A 6686-nucleotide genomic window follows, 5' to 3' on the forward strand; every position below is an offset into this window, starting at 1 on the left:
GTTACCATAGCCCCTTTATAAGTACTCCCTGACCCCAAGTGAGTTATCCTAACCCCTTTATATGTACTCTCTGACTGCAAGTGAGTTACCCTAGTCCCATATAAGTACTCCCTGACCCCAAGTGAGTTACCATAGCCCCTTTATAAGTACTACCTGACCCCAAGTGAGTTACCCTAGCCCCTTTATAAGTACACCCTGGCCCCATGTGAGTTACCCTGGTCCCATATAAGTACTCCCTGACCCCAAGTGAGTTATCCTAGCCCCTTTATATGTACTCTATGAACGCAAGTGAGTTACCCTAGTGCCATAGTAGTACTGCCTGACCCCAAGTGAGTTACCCTAGTCCCATATAAGTACTGCTTGACCCAACGTGTGTTACCCGAGCCCCTACATAAGTACTCCCTGACCCCAAGTGAGTTACCCTAGTCCCTTAGATGTACTCCCTGACCCTCAGTGAGTTACCCTAGTCACATAGAAGTACTCCCTGACCCCAAGTGAGTTATCCTAGCCCCTTTATATGTACAGTCTGATGGCAAGTGAGTTATCCTAGCCACTTTATATGTACTCCTAGACCCCAAGTGAGTTACCATAGTCCCTTATAAGTACTCCCTGACCCCAAGTGAGTTACCCTAGCCCCTTAATAAGTACACCCTGGCCCCAAGTGAGTTACCCTGGTCCCAATAAGTACACAAAGACACCAAGTGAGTTACCCTAGTCCCATATAAATACTCCCAGATCCAAAGTGAGTTACCCTAGCCCCTATATAAGTAATCCCTGACCCCAAGTGAGTTATCCTACCCCCTTTATATGTACTCTCTGACCGCAAGTGAGTTACCCTAGCCCCTTATATGTACTCTCTGACTGCAAGTGAGTTATCCTATCCCCTTTATATGTACTCTCTGACTGCAAGTGAGTTACCCTAGTCCCATATAAATACACCCTGACCCTAAGTGAGTTACCTTAGTCCTAAATAAGTACTCCCTGACCCCAAGTAAGTTCCCATAGCACCTTTATAAGTACTTCCTGACCCCAAGTGAGTTATCCTAGCCCCTTTATATGTACTCTCTGACCGCAAGTGAGTTATCCTAGCCCCCTTATATGTACAGTCTGACGGCAAGTGAGTTATCCTAGCCACTTTATATGTACTCCCAGACCCCAAGTGAGTTACCCTAGTCCCTTATAAATAATCCCTGACCCCAAGTGAATTACCCTAGCCCCATATAAGTACTCCCTGACCCCAAGTGAGTTACCCTAGCCCCTTTATAAGTACTCCCTGACCCCAAGTGAGTTATCCTAGCCCCTTTATATGTACTCTCTGACAGCAAGTCAGTTATCCTAGCCCCTTTATATGTACTCCCAGACCCCAAGTGAGTTACTTTAGTCCCTTATAACTACTCCCTGACCCCAAGTGAGTTACTCTAGCCCCTTTATAAGTACACCCTGGCCCCATGTGAGTTACCCTGGTCCCATATAAGTACTCCCTGACCCCAAGTGAGTTACCCTAGTCCCATACAAGTACTCCCTGACACCAAGGGAGTTACCATATCACCTTTATAAGTACTCCCTGACCCCAAGTGAGTTACCCTAGTCCCATAGTAGTATTCCATGAACCCAAGTGAGTTATCATAGCCACTTTATAAGTACTCCCTGACCCCAAGTGAGTTATCCTAGCCTTTTTATATGTACTCTCTGACCGCAAGTCAGTTATCCTAGCCCCTTTATATGTACTCCCAGACCCCAAGTGAGTTACTTTAGTCCTAAATAAGTACTCCCTGACCCCAAGTGAGTTCCCATAGCACCTTTATAAGTACTTCCTGACCCCAAGTGAGTTATCCTAGCCCCTTTATATGTACTCTCTGACCGCAAGTGAGTTATCCTAGCCCCTTTATATGTACTCTCAGACCCCAAGTGAGTTACCCTAGACCCTTTATAAGTACACCCTGGCCCCAAGTGCGTTACCCTGCTCCCATATAAGTACTCCCAGACACCAAGTGAGTTAGCCTAATCCAATATAAGTACTCCCTGACCCCAAGTGAGTTACCCTAGTCACTTAGAAGTACTCCCTGACCCCAAGTGAGTTACCCTAGTCCCATAGAAGTACTCCCTGATCCCAAGTGAGTTTCCATAGCCCCTATATAAGTACTCCCTGACCCCAAGTGAGTTATCCTTGCCCCTTTATATGTACTCTCTGACCGCAAGTGTGTTACCCTAGTCACATAGAAGTACTCCATGACCCCAAGTGAGTTATCCTGGCCCTATTATATGTACTCTCTGACCGCAAGTGAGTTACCATAGCCCCTTTATAAGTACACCCTGGCCCCAAGTAAGTTACCCTAGTCCCATATAAGTACTCCTTGACACAAAGTGAGTTATCCTAGCCCCTTTATATGTACTCCCAGACCCCAAGTGAGTTACCCTAGTCCCTTATAAGTACTCCCTCACCGCAAGTGAGTTACCCTAGCCCGTTTATAAGTACTCCCTGACCCCAAGTGAGTTACCCTGGTCCCATATAAGTACTCACAGACACCAAGTGAGTTACCCTAGTCCCATATAAGTACTCCTTGACCCAAAGTGAGTTACCCTAGCCCCTTTATAAGTACTCCCTAACCCCAAGTTAGTTATCCTAGCCTATTTATATGTACTCTCTGACCGCAAGTCAGTTATCCTGTCCCCTTTATATGTACTCTCTGACAGCAAGTGAGTTACCCTAGTCCCATATAAGTACTCCCTGACGCCAAGCGAGTTACCCTAGTCACATAGAAGTACACCCTGACCCCAAGTGAGTTATCCTAGCCCCTTTATATGTACTCCCTGACCCCAAGTGAGTTATCCTAGCCCCCTTATATGTACAGTCTGACGGCAAGTGAGTTATCCTAGCCACTTTATATGTACTCCCAGACCCCAAGTGAGTTACCCTAGTCCCTAATAAATAATCCCTGACCCCAAGTGAGTTACCCTAGCCCCATATAAGTACTCCCTGACCCCAAGTGAGTTACCCTAGCCCCTTTATAAGTACTCCCTGACCCCAAGTGAGTTATCCTAGCCCCTTTATATGTACTCTCTGACTGCAAGTGAGTTATCCTATCCCCTTTATATGTACTCTCTGACCGCAAGTGAGTTACCCTAGTCCCATATAAGTACTCCCTGACCCCAAGTGAGTTACCATAGCCCCTTTATAAGTACTCCCTGACCCCAAGTGAGTTATCCTAGCCTTTTTATATGTACTCTCTGACCGCAAGTCAGTTATCCTAGCCCCTTTATATGTACTCCCAGACCCCAAGTGAGTTACTTTAGTCCCTTATAACTACTCCCTGACCACAAGTGAGTTACTCTAGCCCCTTTATAAGTACACCCTGGCCCCATGTGAGTTACCCTGGTCCCATATAAGTACTCCCTGACCCCAAGTGAGTTACCCTAGTCCCATACAAGTACTCCCTGACACCAAGGGAGTTACTTTAGTCCCTTATAACTACTCCCTGACCACAAGTGAGTTACTCTAGCCCCTTTATAAGTACTCCCTGGCCCCAAGTGAGTTATCCTAGCCCATTTATATGTACTCCCTGACCGCAAGTGTGTTACCGTAGTCCCATATTAGTACTCCCTGACCGCAAGTGTGTTACCGTAGTCCCATAGTAGTACTCCCTGACCGCAAGTGTGTTACCCTAGTCCCATAGTAGTACTCCCTGACCCCAAGTGAGTTACTCTAGTCCCATATAAGTACTGCTTGACCCAAAGTGAGTTACCCTAGCCCCTTTATAAGTACTCCCTGGCCCCAAGTGAGTTATCCTAGCCCATTTATATGTACTCCCTGACCGCAAGTGTGTTACCGTAGTCCCATATTAGTACTCCCTGACCGCAAGTGTGTTACCGTAGTCCCATAGTAGTACTCCCTGACCGCAAGTGTGTTACCGTAGTCCCATAGTAGTACTCCCTGACCCCAAGTGAGTTACCCTAGTCCCATATAAGTACTGCTTGACCCAAAGTGAGTTACCCTAGCCCCTATATAAGTACTCCCTGACCCTCAGTGAGTTACCCTAGTCACATAGAAGTACTCCCTGACCCCAAGTTAGTTATCCAAGCCTTTTTATATGTGCTCTCTGACCGCAAGACAGTTATCCTAGCCCCTTTATATGTACCCCCAAACCCCAAGTGAGTTACCCTAGTCCCATAGTAGTACTCCCTGACCCCAAGTGAGTTACCCTAGCCCCTTTATAAGTACTCCCTGACCCCAAGTGAGTTATCCTAGCCCCTTTATATGTTCTCTCTGACTGCAAGTGAGTTATCCTATCCCCTTTATATGTACTCTCTGACCGCAAGTGAGTTACCCTAGTCCCTTAAAAATACACCCTGACTCTAAGTGAGTTACCCTAGTCCCATATAAGTACTCCCTGACCCCAAGTGAGTTACCATAGCCTTTTTATATGTACTCTCTGACCGCAAGTCAGTTATCCTAGCCCCTTTATATGTACTCCCAGACCCCAAGTGAGTTACTTTAGTCCCTTATAACTACTGCCTGACCCCAAGTGAGTTACCCTAGCCCCTTTATAAGTACACCTTGGCCCCATGTGAGTTACCCTGGTCCCATATAAGTACTCCCTGACCCCAAGTGAGTTACCCTAGTCCCATACAAGTACTCCCTGACACCAAGGGAGTTATTATATCACCTTTATAAGTACTCCCTGACCCCAAGTGAGTTACCCTAGTCCCATACAAGTACTCCCTGACACCAAGGGAGTTACCATATCACCTTTATAAGTACTCCCTGACCCCAAGTGAGTTACCCTAGTCCCATAGTAGTATTCCATGACCCCAAGTGAGTTATCATAGCCCCTTTATAAGTACTCCCTGACCCCAAGTGAGTTATCCTAGCCTTTTTATATGTACTCTCTGACCGCAAGTCAGTTATCCTAGCCCCTTTATATGTACTCCCAGACCCCAAGTGAGTTACTTTAGTCCCTTATAACTACTCCCTGACCCCAAGTGAGTTACTCTAGCCCCTTTATAAGTACACCCTGGCCCCATGTGAGTTACCCTGGTCCCATATAAGTACTCCCTGACCCCAAGTGAGTTACCCTAGTCCCATACAAGTACTCCCTGACACCAAGGGAGTTACCCTATTCCCATAGTAGTATTCCCTGACCCCAAGTGAGTTATCATAGCCCCTTTATAAGTACTCCCTGACCCCAAGTGAGTTATCCTAGCCCCTTTATATGTACTCTCTGACAGCAAGTGAGTTACCCTAGTCCCATATAAGTACTGCTTGACCCAAAGTGAGTTACCCTAGTCCCATATAAGTACTCCCTGACACCAAGTGAGTTACCCTAGTCCCATATAAGTACTCCCTGACACCAAGGGAGTTACCATAGCCCCTTTATAAGTACTCCCTGACCCCAAGTGAGTTATCCTAGCCTTTTTATATGTACTCTCTGACCGCAAGTCAGTTATCCTAGCCCCTTTATGTGTACTCCCAGACCCCAAGTGAGTTACTTTAGTCCCTTATAACTACTCCCTGACCCCAAGTGAGTTACTCTAGCCCCTTTATTAGTACACCCTGGCCCCATGTGAGTTACCCTGGTCCCATATAAGTACTCCCTGACCCCAAGTGAATTATCCTAACCCCTTTATATGTACTCTCTGACTGCAAGTGAGTTATCCTATCCCCTTTATATGTACTCTCTGACCGCAAGTGAGTTACCCTAGTCCCATAAAAATACACCCTGACCCTAAGTGAGTTACCCTAGTCCCATAGTAGTACTCCCTGACCCCAAGTGAGTTACCATAGCCCTTAATAAGTACTCCCTGACCCCAAGTGAGTTATCCTGGCCCCTTTATATTTACTCCCTGACCGCAAGTGAGTTACCCTAGTCCCATAGTAGTACTCCCTGACCCCAAGTGAGTTACCCTAGCACCTTTATATGCACTCTCTGACCGCAAGTGAGTTATCCTAGCCCCTTCATATGTACTCCCAGACTCCAAGTGAGTTTCCTAGCCTCTTTATATGTACTCTCTGACTGCAAGTGAGTTATCCTATCCCCTTTATATGTACTCTCTGACCGCAAGTGAGTTACCCTAGTCCAATAAATATACACCCTGACTCTAATGGAGTTACCCTAGTCCCATATAAGTACTCCCTGACCCCAAGTGAGTTACCATAGACCCTTTATAGGTACTCCCTGATCCCCAAGTGAGTTATCCTAGCCTTGTTATATGTACTCTCTGACCGCAAGTCAGTTACCCTAGCCCCTTTATATGTACTCCCAGACCCCAAGTGAGTTACCCTAGTCCCTTATAACTACATCCCGACCCCAAGTGAGTTACCCTAGCTCCTTTATAAGTACACCCTGGCCCCATGTGAGTTACCCTGGTCCCATATAAGTACTCCCTGACCCCAAGTGAGTTACCCTAGTCCCATAGTATTACTCCCTGACCCCAAGTGAATTACCATTGCCCCTTTATAAGTACTCCCTGACCCCAAGTGGGTTATCCTAGCCCCTTTACATGTACTCCCTGACCGCAAGTGAGTTACCATAGTCCCATAGAAGTACTCCCTATCCCCAAGTGAGTTATCCTAGCCCCTTTATATGTACAGTCTGACGGCAAGTGAGTTATCCTAGCCACTTTATATGTACTCCCAGACCCCAAGTGAGCTACCCTAGTCCCTTATAAGTACTCTCTGACCGCAAGTG

Source organism: Prorops nasuta, unplaced genomic scaffold (genome assembly GCF_024137725.1).
Source record: "Prorops nasuta isolate Cenicafe-Biocafe unplaced genomic scaffold, Cenicafe_Pnas_1.2 PNAS00040, whole genome shotgun sequence".
In the NCBI taxonomy this organism is placed as follows: Eukaryota; Metazoa; Arthropoda; class Insecta; order Hymenoptera; family Bethylidae; genus Prorops; species Prorops nasuta.